An 18,095-nucleotide genomic window follows, 5' to 3' on the forward strand; every position below is an offset into this window, starting at 1 on the left:
AGATCTGAGAGTGGGGTGTATCCTCGCGGCCACGCTGCTCCTGGAAGCTGCCTCCCCGCCCCTTAAGTGAACGGCTCCCTTGCAGCTGGGCTCCTGAAGCCCAGTAGCGGCCACCTGGCATCCGTGGTCACCCCGTCCATGGCCTCCAAACCATCGGTAACAGAAGAAGGTATTCACTGTGCTGCCAGCTGAACGCCGAAGCTGTATCTCCGGCAGGGCTGGAAGACAAGCTGAAGGGTGTAAATGTCGCCACTGACTGTGTGGTGAGGGGTCTGTCCGGGCTCGACAGGCTTACGGGAAGAATGCAGAGAGCCAGGAGGTGGTGGATGTGTTACTGTGCTGGGTGTCTGTTGGCCCTCTTGTCTCATCAGACACTGATCAGGAGGGGCTCTCAGGAGAGTTAAGAGGCAGGTTCAGGAAGTCACTCGGCATCCCTATATCACTGGACTGTGGTGTGTTGTCTGTAAGGGATGTGTTCAAGTGCTGCACAAAAGGCTAAAGATGTAAATTTCAAGAGGGGAAAAATAATTGTTCCTCTAGGGCAGGAGAACAGCAGCTCTCAGTTCTTCCAGCCCTGTGCATGGCTAGGGAAAGGAGAACCTTGCACTGATCTTAATGCTATAGAAGGTGCTTTTATTTTTGTTTTCCTCCCTTGTAGGCTCTGTGCATCGTAAGGCTTTGGTGTCCCTTTGTTCCTTCTTAGGTGTTTCATTTTCTGAACATGCAACTCCAGCTGCTGCAGGAGCAGGACAGGGCTAGATCAGCCTTTGCAGGGTTGTTCTGTGTTTGCCTGTTAATGCAGGACAGTTGTGAGGTTGTGTCCAGGCCTGCAGGATTTCAGAGGCAGTCTGAGCCAGTAAAAATAGACACTGTGAAGTCAAAGCCCCAATGTGCTGAACAGTTCAGTAGGTATGACTGTCAGACTTCTGATGCCTTGTATCAGGATCTTGGCTTTCTAAGATGAGGTGTTGCCCGTAATGGAAGTCTCCTCTGCCGAACCAGGAACATGCCACTGAGCTAAGTCCGTGCTTAGTTTTGGAAGTTACCTTGGTCTCAGGATGGATGTATTGTCCCTCCTGCTGGGGTCTCGCTCTTTTCAGGGCCAAGTTGAGAGAGGTCTGTGAACTCTTAATGCCCTGCCTATGAACCGAGTAAGCAGAGCCTAGGCGCAGCTGCCTGTGGCTCGAGTGGCCCTCGGGGGATGCAGAGCTGAATTTTCTGGGCAGTGGACTATTACGCAGAGAGGCAGAAGGAGGAGAACACCTGGAAACCAAGCAAAATGTCCTTTGCATCTTGAGTTAGACGACCCACTGGGATAGGGATTATTGGCTTCCCATGGTGATGCCTTAGAAGGAAAGCAATCCTGGTTGATTCATGCTGCAGGGTGTGAAGCCTGCTTTGGCTAAAACAGTCAATCAGCCTTCCACTCACAGTTATTTTAGTAGAAATCTTCATAGCGGTGTGCTGAGACAGGAGGAAGTGTCTTTATTGTGATAACCATGTAAATAAGTACCCTTAAGCGTTGCAACATATTTTCACTGAATGGAGACTGCAAGAGACAACCTAGAGCTTTGCCAAAGTAAAATGTCTGCCCTCATCAAAGCAACGTCTTACTGTGTTTTTGCTGTTTTGTATGCTGATCAGGCAGGCAAAAATGTGTGAAAGGACTTTGTGCAAACATGCCTGGGGTTGTGTTCTTTCTGAGTAGTGATATTTTTCAACCTCTGTTAATAGGGCCACTTTTCCTTTTTTTCCCCTTTAATATCTGAGAGCCCATAAATGCAAATCCTTGATTAGGAAACAAGACTGTGTGAACGTGTCCACTCTTTTTTCAGTGACACGGCTGTCAGTGTATTCACTGTATTGTGTTCAGTGTTATGTGGATGCTGTTTCAGTGGTAAGTCATCACGTTTCTCCTTCGAGAGGCAGATAGGAGTTGTATTTTGGCTAATGCGCTGGTGTTGTTGAGCTCAGGTTGCAGGGGTGGGTTCTACCTGTACAAATTACGCTGTGAATGGCACGGCAAGGATTGAAATTCACGGCATTCACCAGAGTACCTCCTATCTCAGTACAATGGCTGAGCTCAAAAGCATTCCAAGCCTTCCTGCCACCCACACGGTGTGCTCGAACACAGCGTCTCCTGCGTGGGGTAGGTAGAGAAGCACTGACTTAGGGACGCAGTCTGCAGCATGCAGCTTGGGCTTACTTCAAGAGACGGTGTATGGGCACCTCCAGGACATTACATTTCAGAAGATGCTCTCAATTCTGTATCATTAAAACTTTCGAACTTGTGTGTTTTGGAAAGTTACAGCCTAATGAATGTCTCCTTGAACGGAAAGCAGCTGTTGCAAGTGCCGTTGGAAATAGCCCCTAAGTGCCAGCTACGGCGATCCTTTGATGTGCCATGAGGTCAATGCTCTCTTTTCTGCAACCTTGTTGTCCTGTTTGACCAGACAGTACCTGGTGCCTCACGGAGACTAGGGTATGGCTTCAGCTGTGCAGCCAGTTGCATGCTTCCCTTTGCCTGAGGTGTGGAAGTCCTTGCAGTGAGCAGTACCTGTTGTACTGTTCAGAGGAACGTTGTCTCCTCTGGCACAGAGGCTTGGCAGCATCTCACGGTCCCATACAGCTGAGATGCTCTGTCAGCTGAGGACTCAGGGGTCCGTTTCCTCTCTGCAAGGAGTACTGCCTGTCTGTTCTACAACCCCTAAGAGTTTCCTTTTCCAAAGCTCATTTGTGGATGGAGAGCTGCTGAACTCAATGTTCCTTTAAGAAACACTTATTCCAGCTGGAATAACAAGTATTTATCTACTTGGGATGTTCTGGAGTGGTTTCCTGGGTAAATCAGGCATTTTCATGGTAAACTTCCAACCTCAGCAAAAACTGCTCTGTTTGGGTAAGCTACCTCTGGGAATGTTAAATGATTCCAGATTGTTCCCTCAAAAGATACTGTGATGCTGCAACAAACCGGAGTAGCTCCAGACGGGGCGTGCTTGGGAGAGGCCACAGTTTCTTGTAAGGAAACAGCCTCTTATAGCTGTTGATATCTGCTGTGTTTGAATTATGATTTCCTTTTAGTCCAATAAAGAAAACAAAATATTCTAGACAGCCATCAGATTGCTTAATATTGTGGGCCTGGCGAGAAGCCTACAACGCAATACGTCTGCTGTGTTGTCCCCTGTCTGTCAGTGTCGGTGGCTGGTCTGTCGCAGAGGAGCACGGTGGGGATTTCTCCTCTGGCAGCATTGCCTTTCCCTTCCCAGCACACAATAATCGAGTCCTCCTTTCTGCTCCTTTGTGGAACTCAGGACAAGTGTCCCCTGCCAGTATGATTGATGGCACGGGTGTGCTCCTTTCAGAATATTAATGGTGTCTTCCCTGAAGGCTTAATTTTATTTGAAGTACCTGCCATGCTGCCTCCTAGTCTTGCTCTCCAGTGTTTCATTCATTAGCTGGGCTGTGTTAGCTCAGTTGTCTGATGGCTTATCAAGAATGCTGCGTTGTTCTTATCGTGCTAGTATGCTATGAGTGCTCACTCTGCTTCCTCTGACAAATTTAGTCACATGTGATTGATCACTAGCAGCCATGTAGTATGTGTGTAGTGCACCCTCCTCTGGGATGGAGATCCCTCGACCTTTATCCTGTCAAAAGAATAAATTGCTGAGCACCAGTGTCTTACAGGGTTCCTGTAGCAGATCCATTCTCTGATGAAATCTGTACTGGTGCTTTTGTGTAATTCTTTGCAGTGTGCAATGATTTTAGATTGAATCCATGTCTCCAGTCAACTTCAAAAGAAGTTATTTCCAAAAAGAGACAGAGGTGAGAAACGCTGCCTTTTATAGCATGCCAGGTGAGCATCTGGGCAAAGCCATTTCCTGAACACTTTGTGTTCTTATCTGGTCTAAGATTTCAGTGTCCCAGCTGGTGAGGAAGCTGTTCTTCTGTTTTGTTTTTGACTACATCAAAGCCTGTGGATACTGTTTGGGGAAACAAGAAGTGAGAGTGTCTTATTGAGTGTGGGATGTGGCAGCAGGAACCTCTCTGCCTCCTGGGAAACAGGCAGCTTAAGTGATCTTGCTCTTGTAGTTAGAAGCCTCTTTGATAAATGAGGTTTTGTTTGGATCCTTCAATACACTCATAGCAGTGGAGCCGAAGGAGAGATGCAGCATTTCAGGTACATTAACACATTGCAGCTGTGCTCTCAGAGGCCAGACCCTGCTCTGCCCTGTCACTCAGCCTCTGTGCACACAGCCCAGAATCACACTGGCTTCTTCTGCAAGCCTGTTGCAATGCCATCTCCTTTATAATTTACTGCCCACTGTCATCTCTTCCGCTCTGTTTCACCTGTTTCATGTGGCTTAACCAAGTGATGGATTCTGTTTAATAGATAAAAACTTCCATTGTATTTGAGCTGATATTCTGGCTTTTATAGGTTCTCCTTGTTTTCCTATCCAGGCTAAGTTTTACAATTCCATTGTAAATCCTTATCGTGCTTCTTATTCCTCAGTGCAAGTGTATCTTAAGTAGCAAAAGATCCACAGCTGGTGCATGTGGGACCATCTCCTGGACAAAAGATGTCCAGGTTCCCTGCCCAGGGAATGTGTATTTTTAACTGTTTTTCTGTGCATATGACAACTAAATTCTCATCAGTACGGGCAGTTTGGGATGATGGCAGAACTCCTATCTTTGGATCCATTTTCCAAAACTGAAAACACTAACAATGACCTGTTGTGCTGTTACAGTGGTGGCAGGGTTATAATCAGGGTAACCCCCTTGGAAAGGGTGCTGCTACTCTTCCTATGTTTTAATACCTTTTTCTCTACCAGGGAGAAGGTCATATTTATCCAGAGCCTCTTACTGATTTCTGGGGGTTGGACTCAATGATTTCTGGAGGTCCCTTCCAACCCCTAACACTGTGAATCCTGTGATTCTTCTGCTGTCTGATTTTCAATAACAGTTCAAGTAGAGTCTCTGAACCCCTATTAATGAGATCAGGGTTTTTTAAGATTTACATTATTTATATATTTTTAGAAGAGTCCCTTGTATTTGTTCTGCATTTTTGCCTGTGTTGCTTCACTATCTAATAGTAGTCCATTTGTATTCTTCCTTATCAATACATCCACTTTCTCTTCGTTGCTTCTTTCCCTCAAAAGCCTTCACATGCCTGCTGATAATTTTATCTCTGTTCTCACATTGTTTCCTTGCTTCTCTCTTGCCTTGCACACCTGTAATTTTGTAATCTTTACTTCTGAATCTTACTTTTTCTGTTTTCAAAGTAGTTTGCTTTTTTTTCACAGAATTTAGACACTATTGCATGTGAAGCTACAACAGCCACATCTTGTTCTTGTAAGGCTTATATTTTTCAGCTGGACCACGTTCTTGATGTGCTTGCATTGTTTTTTTAATGGCTTTTAGATTTTTTTTTCATGGTTAATGAATACCAGCTCTTTTGGGTTAGGCTTTCTGAATTTTCTTGCACATGCGTCCCAGAAATACAGTTTCATAAGTTGACATTTCTTTCAGTCCTCTCATACCGTATGCTGGAGGCTGCTTGCTCCAAGTAGTCCTTCCTTTCTTGTGTGCTCCTTTGTCAGATTCAGGATGTGCATTTGGATTTCACAGCAGACTGTGTGTATGAATAATTCACTCATTTTTTTTCCTTGATGTTTGCAGGTCCCTTGACTTTTCAAGCTTTTTCTCTGCCTATCTCTGTTCCTTAATCTCTAGTCGGGCAAAAGGACAACATTCTCATTACTCTGCATTTACACTTTGTTCATCTCACCTGTATATTGATGAAATATTCATACTTATTTGGGCATAACATTATCTGTTGCAGTACCAATTTGCAGAATCGTGGAGAAGTCACCCTTATTTCAGGGACCTGCTTCACCCACAAGGGTCTGAGCAGAGAGCTGCATTGTACAGGCTCTGGTTATTAACAGCTTGTGTTGCAAGTGGATGAAAAGCCTACGTAAAAATTTAGCAGTTCTGGTGAGAATCATTCTCTTGAGTGAAGAATCTTAACTGTGCAACTCTTCAGAATTGAACTTTTTTTTTTTTAATGAAAAATTTTTTTTCTTACTGTTATGAAGAAGCCTCAAAAATGGATGCTGGTTTGACACTGCCCCTTCCACAGGCCTGTATCACTGCTATTGCATCACTTCAGTCCCTCTCCTGTGCTCTCTTCCCAGATGTATCTTGCCATGGGCCTGCAGGTAGTCAGATTGAAGGTGCTTGCCAGCTCAAGGTAACAGCAAAGGAAACAGGTGGGATGTTTGGTGGGTTTGCTACTTCAGAAGTAGCAAATTAGTAGGGAAATTGTTAGGCTATGCATTGCAGAAGCTGCTGTATGGCACACAACCCCTTTTTGTCAGCGTGCGTGGAGATCTCCACCAGGACAGTCTGGATGATGGAGGATGCCATGTGTTTTGTATCATAGAATCATAGAATCATTAAGGTTGGAAAAGGCCTCTAAGGTCATCAAGTCCACCAGTTAACCCAACACTGCCGTGTTCATTAAACCATGTCCCGAAGTACCATGTCTGCATGGTTTTTTGACACCTCCAGGGATGGTGACTCCACCACCTCCCTGGGCAGCCTGTTCCAAGGCCTTACCACTCTTTCAGGAAATAAACTCTTCCTAACATCCAATCTAAACCTCCCCTGGATCAACTTAAGCCCATTTCCCCTCATCCTCTCTCTAGTTACTTGGGAGAAGAGACCAATCCCCACCTCACTACATCTCCTTTCAGGTAGCTGTAGAGTGTAATAAGGTCTCCCCTCAGCCTCCTCCAAACTAAACAATCCCAGTTGGTCCTCATAAGACATGTTCACATGTTGCAGGGAATCACTGTAGGAGGGTTTGCTTGACAGGTGTCTCTTGGCACTTGGACAAATGCCTGCATCAGAGAACTGAAGAGTTGGTGTGGATCAGTGAACTAACCCTGACCTGGTTTCACTGCTTTTCCCAGCTTGGCTGAATTGGCACGTTTCCAGTGGTGTACCCCAGCAGGTCCTGCTGGGTGTTGGGTTTTAGGGTGTAGCCTGTCCTCCATCCCCACTGGCACTTTCAACTCGACCAGAAGGCACGTGTCACTCTGTCTGAAGCACTTACTCTTTTCCTCCTGTAGACAAAGCTGCAAGTGGTGTTTTTGTAATCAGTCACTGCTTTGTGGTGGTTAATTCATTAACACATTTTATTTTGGCCTGGAGACACGGTGAGGGACCTGTTTAGCAGCAGGTATTGTGGCAGGCTGCTGGTGCTGTGGCTCCACAGAGGTGTGAGGGGTTGGAACCTTGCCACGCCATTGAGCGCCGCTCTCAGCTAGGCTGGAAGTGAAGCATCTTCTGTTAAAGCAGCTTAGGATTTGGAGACAACTGGTGCAGCAGTTCTGCCGTGTACGTAGACAGAAAAGTTCAAAATATGTTATGCTTGTGGAAAAAGTTCTGCAACATGAGTCATACTAATTATGATGCCTCATTTCAGCATGGCTAAAATGAGAGAAGATCAATGTCCTGCTGCAGACTTCCACTTTTTTCTGTCTGCCTTGAAGTTGCTCTTGGGCAGACCCCAAGTGAACAGCTGGAAGTTCAAACATGGTGATCGATGACCAGTTCAAAATGTGATGTTTCCCAAGTAATGTACCCTTTCTATTGCCTACAAAAAATAAGTCTTAAAAGTTTGCTGCAGCATGTAGCCTTACCACTGACTTGTGGATTGTTTCTGATGTTTCCAGGGAGGCTGTTGTGCAGCAGCAATGAATTTGGTCACATGTCTTTTGTTAAACAAGACACTTGTTTGAAAGTAGAGCAGAAAGTTGACCTTGTGGTTTGGACGCTGGAGTGAGACTTAGGTTTAGATCCAGGATCTGAAGCTGCTTGCTCTTCTTCTAGTTCAGATAACCCTTTCCTTGTCTGAAGCCATCGCTATGACTTGTGTCCCTGTTCTCTCCACTTTGTTCCCAGCTGCCTGTTGCCATGCTGCAGTGTTCATGTTTCCTTGTGAGTGCTGGGGTTTCTGTGAGGGTGTATGGTAAAGCAGAAATGATCTTGAGGCATGGCAAGGTTGCTCCTGAAGCCAACGTCCTGCACCACGGTGCTAGTACTCACACAGGAGGAATTTTGCCCTTTTTAGGAAAAACAGAACCTTACAAGACTGTTCGTTCTATACGCTGGTGTATTTCCCTGAGCTGGAAAGACAAGGTGAAGTTATGGCTGGGGATTCTTCCTGGCTTTCACAGACTGGAGGGCTGGGCTAGGAAGCCTGAGGGTGCTCAGCAAGACACAACTGGAGAGAGACCATCTGAGAGCCAGATCACCAGCAGAGTTTTCCTTGCTGTCTAATCTGGATGTTGCCAGCTGGCTCAGAGGCCCATGGGAACTGGTGGAGTCTGGAGAAAGGTTTCAGAAGCACTATGTGGAAATCAGTTAGGATTTGTTTGACTTTCTGCTGAGATTTTAAGGGCTCTTTGTTCTGAGAAAAGACATTGCTCCTGGTAGGGGCAATTAATATCTGCATAGGTTGCAGTGAAGCATGAGAGAGGCTAATGGCTGTGTGGCTGGGTAGCATGCTGTGCATGCTGGGACAGGCTGTCTGGGCATATCCTAATGCTTCCTCAGGAGATACTTCTTGACAATGTGCTTATTATCTGGAAATCAGCTTCTGTGACAGGAGGCGCCAGGAGGCCACGGCCAAGTCTCGTGTCCTGTTGTGGTAGATGCTGCATGATGTGCTATAATGAAACATTGCTATTCTTTGGGGGTTCTACTCCATGCTTTGGACAGACAGCAGAGAGGAGGAAGCAGAGGGGAGGTGATTCATCCAACAGTTAAAAAATGTTAGGATTAAACAGTTAAAAAGTACGGTGGATTAAGTCTGGTCTCTCTGTGTGGAACCAGATCATGACTCTAAATTGCTCACTTCTTTTCACTTCTGTGAAAGCAGGGAAGTCTTAGACTGGGGGACATGGTTGTATCACTGCAACTCTCTCAAGCATGTGATGGGGCAGCAGTTGTTTGGTATGGTTTGTCCTTAATTATTTTTTTTTCCCTCCCCTCCCAAACATTTGAGTATTGCAAATACACAGCAAATGAGTTCTAGCCTCACACAGGAAACTGCTAAGAAAATACACAGTGTCTGTCCAGCTCTCAACTTCTCATCTATTTGCCCAGTTTTGTCTTGGCTTGTCAAGGGCAACTGTGTCAAAGAACCATGTCTCATAGAAATCAGTGGTTGGAAGGAGGTTGTAGGTCTTATTAGATCCCCTGTGATGGAGAACTTGGCTCTCTTCCAACACCCTGTTTGCAGGCTGATAGGCCTGGGCATGTTGCAGAGATAACTCTCAACCATCCTCAAGGTTTGCTGTCTGCTTCCAGTGGGGTGGCACTGAGAGTCTGGAGGGGAAAAGAAGAGACAGCTTGAAAGGAACTTTTTGGTACAGCAAGGTGCACTTGCTCCCTACATACATAGGTAAATGTGCCTTTAAACCAGTGAGGTGAGAAGTGTCAGTCATGAGTAGGAGGCAGATTAACAACCCTAAACACCTCTCTTAAGCAACTGGAAGAGGAAAGGTTTAACAGCCACCCCCACACTTCATAACTTCTGCCTACTCACAGCTTATGCAGAGGAGAGGGAAATCTCTTAACCTTATTATTGTGTGTGACTACAGTAAGCAATCCAGTTACTGTCAGCCTTTAATCCTGACACTGTTGGACCCCAATTAGAACAGTGAAGTCTTGGTTGCATACCCTTGCAGGAGGGGATGTGGTGTCTGTGAAGGAAATCACCAAACCTCTCTGTGCCTTGACCATTACCTGAAGAAATTGTGGTGAACTTCACACGGACCACTTGGAGTTTGTCCAAGAAGTGTGAGAACAATTAGCCCCAAAATTTGAGTGCTGTCTGTCTGTCCAGGTGGGGACTGACTGCCTGACTGCCACCGAGTTCCCCAGCCTCTCTTATTAAGTGACCTGGACACTTCCTTCATACATCTAAGTGCCTTTAGGGGGAAGTTTGAAGCTTTTAGCAGATGCTGATAGTTCCTTCCTCTTGAGAAGAGGAATCTTGAAAAGCATGTTCCAAAGACCACTTCTACCACTGTGGCCATGGTTATTTCTCCTCTGGGGAGCTGGCAGAGCTGTGGGGTACGATAGGAACTGGGCCATAGACTGTGGTAGCTTGTGCCTGTGCCAGGGGAATGATGTTCTTTGGGCGAGGTGCAGACAAGAAAACTGGTTGATGGTGGGATAGCCTAAGTGGTCAGTGCCCCAGCTAAACACTGCTGGGAACAGAGGGCAGGGCAGCTAGTTCTTGGCCTTCAGAAGATCTTATCTTTTCTTCTGAAAAATGGTGAGGCACTTGTGTTGTGTCCAGTCCTGACAGTAGTGGCAAACACTCCTGTTGACATGAATATGAATAGGTTTCAGGTCCCGAGTGACAAAGGTTTAATAACTCTGCTTAATTACAATCTATTTTTTTCTAATACTCTGAGAGTAAATGACTTTTCAAGGAGAGCTGGCTGTGAGGTGTACAGGATGTTGGAACTCTCTTTGAAAAGAAGGCAAAACTAAGTAGATCAAGGTTTAAAATCCAGGGTAGCTTTGTGTGGGAGAAGGGTCTCTCACAGCCTCTGCCCAGCTGAAGACAGTTACAGAGAGCATCTTCCTTGTGGTACCCAGCAGCCCAGCCCCCTGAAAGAGGTTATGAAGAGGAAGTGTAGAGCTGTGCATCGTTTTGCCAGCACTAGTTATATTTGATTGTATAAGTAAGGCATATGAGGTTTTGGAATCCGATTCCAGTTGTCCAGAACAAACATTTGCTGCTGACAGCCTTTTAGAAGGATCTCTGAGTTGTCAACAGTGCAGGTGAATTAGTATCTGTTATGGTTTCTCTGTGTAAGCAGTAGGAGAGAGAGCAAGATGAGGGAATTTCTCAGAAACAGCAGCAGGTAGAACAACAAATGCTAAAAAAGAGAATCTTCTTTTTTAAAAAAAAAAAAAAGAAAGAAAGAAAGAAAAAAAGAAGATAGTTTGGTAAACAGCACTGTAGAAAAGCAATAAATCCATTTAAAGCTAACAAGTTCCTAGCTGGTACTGGCCACGTCTCCAGAGCAGGTGTGAGGAGAGGGGGCAGAAGTGGAGGAGAGTTTGTGTTCTTCTGTCCTTCTGAACCTGAAGCTGTTTGGCAGCTATATCCCCGAGGCACAGCAGGAACACAAGCCTGTGGTTAGGACCTGTTTGGCTCCCACAGTTCTCAAGCTTTTCTCTGTTTCCTACAACACGCAGGTTAAATAAAGAACAGTGAGGTTGGGTGAGAGCCAGCTATACTTTGCACTTCCTAATTTTCTTTCTTTTTACATTTTCAGGTTTGCCACTACCTTGAGATTTCCCATCTTTCAGCTACCGTACAAATATTTTGAAGGATGAAGCCTTCATGTTTAGGATTAGATAACAGCAGTGTTGAGAGGAGTCTGTTGGATGCCTAGTGACCTTGTTGTGCCTGGACAGCCTGCAGTGTTTGGGAGGAAAAGCAGCTCCTGAACAAACTGTTCACTGAGCAGGTCTGCTAATGACAGATGGTGCAGGGTGGCAACTGCTGGTGACCTGGTAGTAGAATGACCAGGCCAGTGAACAGGGTAGCGGCCAGATTTTCAGGCTTGGGAATTTACAAGAGCTTGTGCTATGACAGATTCAAAAGAACTTTTCAGTGTTGCACTTAAAGTTGTGAATGTGCAGCCATTGCCAATCTTAAATCTCCTGACTTTGTGACATGCTGCCTTAAGATTTACAGTCTGGAAAACAGGGATTTATTGCTTGTGCTGAGTTTCATCACACTCTCACTAAAGTTAAATTGTCTCAATGAAGGACAAACTTAGAACAAGTTCACCTCAGCTGAAGGATTCCTTTCCTCTGACTTGCACCTGCTGTGCTTTAGGGACTGAACCTCCTAAGTTTTCTTACAGTGTGTATGCAGGTCCACAGCAAGTAGCACCTAAATATGATTTTTTTTTTTCTTCCTTCTGTAATGGAAGGCCTTGAGACATTAGGGACTGGGGAAAAATCTTGCTGTTCCCCGTGGACACACCTGAGAACAAAAGTGTTTTTACTGTTGCCTGGGACCCACAGGGATGTTTCTTTCTTGACCATTTTTCCTTAAAGCTTTGTGATTCTTAAGGCAGGCTTCTGTTTCTTTTTACTTTGCCTGCTGAGGTTATGCTTTTGGGAAGTGTCATCCTCTGAATATTAAGTCTAGCAGCTTTCCTTTCCTTAAGAGTAAAGATCTGATTTTGAAGGTGGGTGTGGATTTTGCTCTGAAGGAAGGTATCTAATAAAATAAGGAATTTTCCATCAGGACAAGCTGTGTGTTTCTTGGTGGCTGCAGGTTCTAGATGAAGTGGGTGAGATGCTCCTAAAGCATGTGTTTTATTATCAGGTCTGTCTCTATGCTGTGAATTACTGGGCTACATTCAGTTACAGAAGTGGATGTAAAATCCTGCTCCTGACTCCAGACAGCTCCTGTGGCCACAGCTCCAGAGTGTAACAAACATGCTGAGTGTTGGGTTGTTCTTCAGGCACCTACTTAACTGCAGGTCTTAGAAAGCTGAGCTATGAAGTGTATGCTTGAGTTTTTCCCCTGTCCTTTGGGATATATTTCAATCTGTTTCTCAATGGCTGTTCACAGACTTCCAGTCTCATGGTGCCTTGCTAAATCACCTGTAGTGAGAGTAGTTTAGTAACACATGAGCATTACAGCAAGCATAAGGTGGTATGACTAGAGAGTGCTGTCCTCTGGGAGTGCAGATGGAAAAACCTGGCTGAAAGTGGTGCTTGGGGTGGCCGGCTCATATGAATTTGTGTGTAAATCCAGCTGTAACTCCCACCAGCTGACATCTCTAGCAGAGGATAAGCTGGTAGGAGTTATTTTCTCTCTTCTGAGTTAGTTTTCTCACCAGCCTAAAGGAGAATGGATAACTTGGCAAGGATGCTGAGAAGCTGCTCCTTCACAGAAGATCGTTGCCTGGTGGGACTCCCTAGGGCTAGCAGCAGCTCTGCTGGAAGGCAAAAAGAGGGGTTGATGAAAATCCACTCTGAAACTTGGCTGCTCAAAGGATACCATGGTTTTGATTTGTTCACCCATGGTAGCTGACTTGCATCTTCTCTTGTATGGACTTGGGTGGGACTAGTCAGCATGGTTTTGGCAGAGAGGAGACAATCTGCCTGCTTTCTAGTCTTTTCTAAGGAAGTTTGTCACTCAGTGAGGGGACAAGTGCCAACTTTCGAGGCTGTGGTGCTGCTGCTAAGGATGAACACTCCTTGGCTTTACTCCTTCCTGCCAAGAAACCTCCTATGCCAGTGCACCTGAAACCCTGCCCTCTCTTCTCTTTTCCAGAAGTGATGGGAAGGGGCATGCAAACTATCTGTGAAGTATACACTCATCTCCCATTGGTTGCTCTGCTTTTAGACAAAGCAGGGAGCTTAGAAAATAAAAAAAAAATCAAGCTTTTCTCTAGCAGAGTCCCACCATTTCCTCTCAGTTGGTTCTCCCTGGGCATATGGAGAAAAGAAGAGCTTTCTGCAGCCCTTCTGGAAGTTGCCTGAAGTTGACCATGGTGCAAATCAAATCCTACAGCTGCTCTGATGCCCTTTGTAGGGTTGTTGGTTCACATGCTTCAAGTGTTAGGGCAGTGTGTTAAGATACAAGAGACATGTACAGTTCAAATATCTTAGAATCATAGAATGTCCTGAGTTGGAAAGGATCCATGAGGATCAACTCCTGACTCCATACAGGGCAACCTAAAAGTCTTGCACTTTAACTGGACATGGGTGCTTCCAAACCTTGCAGCATGTAATGGGGCAATGCAGCATTAAGTCTCTGGGTTCAGGTAACACAGTGGTGGGGCCCATGCCAGGGAGAAGGAGGTAGGGAATGGTAAAGCCCACCAGATGACCAACAAGAGGAGCACTTGGCATGAGAAGTGGCTGTGGGCAGCTTGTGCAGACACTTGTGTGCAGTTAAGCTCTGCTATCTGCTTGAGATGCAGCAGAACAGAGAGGTCGTGGTGTGTGGCAGTCTGGGTGCTTGCCATTGTGCCCCACTGCGAGGCTGTGAGGATGGGTGGTGGTAATTGTCCCCATTTCTAAAGAACATCTTGTAGTTCCCTGGCTATATGTTGGAGACTTGCAGGCCAGGAGTATATGATGGGGGACATGAGCTTTCTCCTGCTGATAAGTACTTGGTTTTGGGAAAGGAAACGATTTCTAGGGAATAACTTGAGGAGCCGTCTCTGGATCCAGGCAGAGCTGTTCAGGATGGGAATTGGAGCTCTTCAAAGAGCTGTAACTTTCCTTGGAAATGTAAAGATTTTAGTGCCGTTTAGTACAACAATGACTTTGAAGTTGTTGAGTTTCAGCTTTGTGGACGTTAAATCCAACTCCTGTGAGTGAACATCAGACGCTGTGTGGCTGGAGGAGTTGCTCCTAGAATCAGGCTGCTTCTTTGTCTGCCTCTTGGAAGGAGTTGCATCCACTATCTGATGGGGAGGCACTTTTTCAGCCATTTAGCCTTTTATTCTCTTGACATAACTCACAAAAAGGGCCACAAAATTCAGAGGTTTATTTTGTTACTCAGCGTTAAATGAAGGACCATTTTTTTGTGTGTTTTTGGTGTGTTGCCATTTTCTGTTTGCCTGACCAAATAAGGTGTTTGTAGATGCTCTACAGGAGGTCAGGCCATATAGACCTTTAAAACGAATGGCCCTCTTCATCTTAAAAAATATGGGAAAAAAACCCAGTGGGAAATCTTACATGCTGAGCCTTTGTAAGCACATTAGATCCTGACAGTGAATGGTTGCCTTAATAAGTATCTTCTCAAATACCAGCTTGGTTTTTTTAATTCCCAAAGAGTATGTGTTGTTTGGCATCTTCAATCTTCTGCAGTGGGAGTGGCTGGGATGTGACCCAAAGCTGTTGCCTGAACTCTGATCACAGCACAGCCAGCCTTGTCCATGGAAAGCTGCGTAGCAAGTGGCAAGACTCAGCACGAGACAAAGTAGATGAAATGAAAGGACTCAAATAAAGCAAATATTACTGTCTCGATGCAGCTCTGTTAGCACTGAGGGGCAGAAAGATGAGAGGCACCCCAAAGTGGCCGATTGCAGTTGTCTCACCCTAACTGGAAGCCTGAGTTGCAGGCCTTTGTGCTGGGTGATATGTGTAGCTGCCATTTGAAGCGCTTCCTGTGGGTGACTCACACACCAAGCTGCTTCAAAAGAAGATAGGAAAGCTTTGTTCCTTTTTCAGGCCAAATTCCAAACCCACTGTACCTACACTTGGCATGACACCTTGGCTGGCATGAATTGGCAGTCCTGGCCTTGCAGCCTGGGACTCACACCACTTCTCTGGCTCTAGTTCCAGTGCATGCCTCACTATGTGGCAGGCCATCAGAATGCTGGCTGAAAGGAAACAACTCATTATTTTTTAGGTCTGTTCTTTGCTGGTTTAGCAGGTTGAGTCAGTTCATCGTGCACACAAACACACCGTGGTAGTGGGGAATCACAGGGAGTGGAGAACAAGGCATTGACTTCTGGTGGTGATGGCTGCTGGCTTGGTTCACCAGCTTCTCTGCCTGTACCTACTGAAAGGGATGTTGGTGTTCCCAGAGAATTCAGGTGGAACTTGATTTTTGCAAACATACATCTCTTACAAGGGCCTGAAAATGAGCCTGGAAATGAACCCTCTGGATCCCTGGGCGTAGCAGAAGCTGGCTGTGAGCAGTAACATGTTATCTCAGGTAGCCTATGCTAGATGCTGCCTGTTGCGTGCTCTCTAATGAGCACAGCCTGCAGCATGAGGCCCACAAAATGAAGCCGTGCTGTTTTGTCTGGACCCTCCTTTTTACTTCTTCACAAATGTCTTTTCATTCCTTTGGCCAATGTGGATAAGTAGTCCTCTTTGCATTTTGTTTTGGGCACAGTTCACGGTGGAGGATAACCGGGTAATGTGTTTCTCACTGAGCACCAGTTCTAACGGGCACATTATCAAGCATCCTCTTCCTCGACACCTTCTCCAGGTGACTTCTTGAAGAAAATTCTCTGCAGAGATGGCAATATGTCTCTGACTGGAAGAAAGTCTCTTCCAAACGCGCTGAAGCGTAGTGGGGTTGCTCTGAAGCACGGGGATTCCCAAGGGGATTGCAGCAGTGTGCTCATGTGTAAGAACATCCTTTCTCATTATGTTTGAAGCTGTTACAGAAGGTCCTGCACACACAAGTGTGTTAAGCCAAAGTGCCATGGTGTATCTGGGGCTGCAATCAAACACCTTTTGGCAAGTGGATGGCAGGCATATTCACAGGGCATTGAAATCTTATGCTAGAGACAGTTGAATCAGGAGTGCAGCTCTCACTCAGAGGTGTTTGCTGGACAGATTATCAGTAGTGCTCAGGTACCAGTTTTATCAACAGCTGTGCAAAATCAAGAAAAACAATGCCAGAAACAGCTAAAAAGTAACCACCACAGCTCTTTGTTCTATGACAGAAATCTTTCCTTTAAGCCTTTCTTTTTCCAGTGGGAAATCAGCTTTGGGTCTGAAACCTAGTGCTTCAGCATCTGTGAGCACCTCTTCTTTTTGTGGGATGCTGAAATGAAACCAGCTGGTGGGAGACTCTCTCAACCTGCCTTCTGAGGTCTATGCAGTATTACTCTGGAGAGACGGGGTGCTGGGCTGTACACAGGGTGTGCACACAGCTTGTCCATGGAGAGCCAGGGGCAGGTACCCTGTGCTTTATTTGGCTACCAAACCTGGTACCTTCTGGATTTTTTTCTTTGTATTTCATAGCTGTTCACATTACTGGGTTAGGTACCTTTAGTTACAAGAAGAGTTAAGGCATATATCTTATGTTTCATCTTTCAAAGAAATGTGTTCATGTCTGGGGTTTGCTATGTTTTACAGATGTTCAATTGCAGAGGTTTTTTCCATCCCTTGCCATTGTCAAAAGTGAGTCTGGACTTGCTGTCAAATTGGTACCTTGCAGAGGGAGGCAAAAGCAGCACTGACAGAAATGCAAATGGTGGATGAGTCTCACGCTTCAGGTTATCTCTAGAGGTGCGGAGTAATTTGTACTTCCTATGTGGCAGTTCCAAGCAGTCAGAGGGGCTGACAGGAGCAATTGCATTCAGCCTGCTAACCCTTGCTCATGCTGAGCCAGAGGGATTCAGTGTTGTCTGAGTGAGGCTTAAACCAGGTGTTTAATATTGGGTACTGAAGTTTGAGCTTTGAGAGATGGTGTAAACAAGAAGGAAGGTAAAATGTCCAGTTTTAATTCTGGGACTTTGGAAAATGCTGGAAGACTGCTGTGCTCTGAATCATTGTCAGCCATTATAAAGTGGATCTGAGGACTACTCACTCCAGGAGGTCTAAGTTCTATGTTGCCTGTTGTGCCAAAGCAGCTGGGGCTACATTTTAGCAGAGAACAAGCTGTGTTGCACACAACATGCATGCTGCTCTGAAAACCAATGTATGTAGACTTCTAAGATGTCCAGTGTGTGGTTCTATCAACTGGAAAAGCCTGGGGATTAAGTCATGGGTCTACCATAAGGTACCTTCACTGCCTGGCTTTGCTGGATGCTGAGCCTGCACCAGATGTCTCAGCTGCTCTGGTATCCCTTGGAGATCTTCCATTCATAAGATAGAGCTGGGTTGATCTTACTTAAGCTTGCAATCCTATTGCCAGAAAGCAGGATAACTGGCTGTCATCCAGGTGCTAGAAGGTCTTTGCTGTCTGAATTTTCTGAGTGTGGTGGTCTCTGGTGACATGGATTTGCAGAGTTACTGTGACAACCGGCGTAGGTTCCCTCAAGCCCTAGCCTGGTTTCTGGCTTCCCAATTAGCATTGCTATTCATCCTGTTTGTGAGAGCAGATGTGGGGGTTGGATCTTGGGGCAATGTGCCTGCTGGACATGCAAAGCAACCTCTGAAGGGTTAGGGGCAGGGAGAACCACCTCCCAGAGAGCATGCAGAGCTGCTCACAGCTCACGGCAGGTTCATGTGCCTCTGTCCCTCCAGCGAGACCACTGCCTCTCTGCAAACTCCCTGCTGCCTTT

The sequence above is a fragment of the Merops nubicus genome, unplaced genomic scaffold, assembly GCF_000691845.1.
Source record: "Merops nubicus isolate BGI_N331 unplaced genomic scaffold, ASM69184v1 scaffold18515, whole genome shotgun sequence".
Lineage (NCBI taxonomy): Eukaryota > Metazoa > Chordata > Aves > Coraciiformes > Meropidae > Merops > Merops nubicus.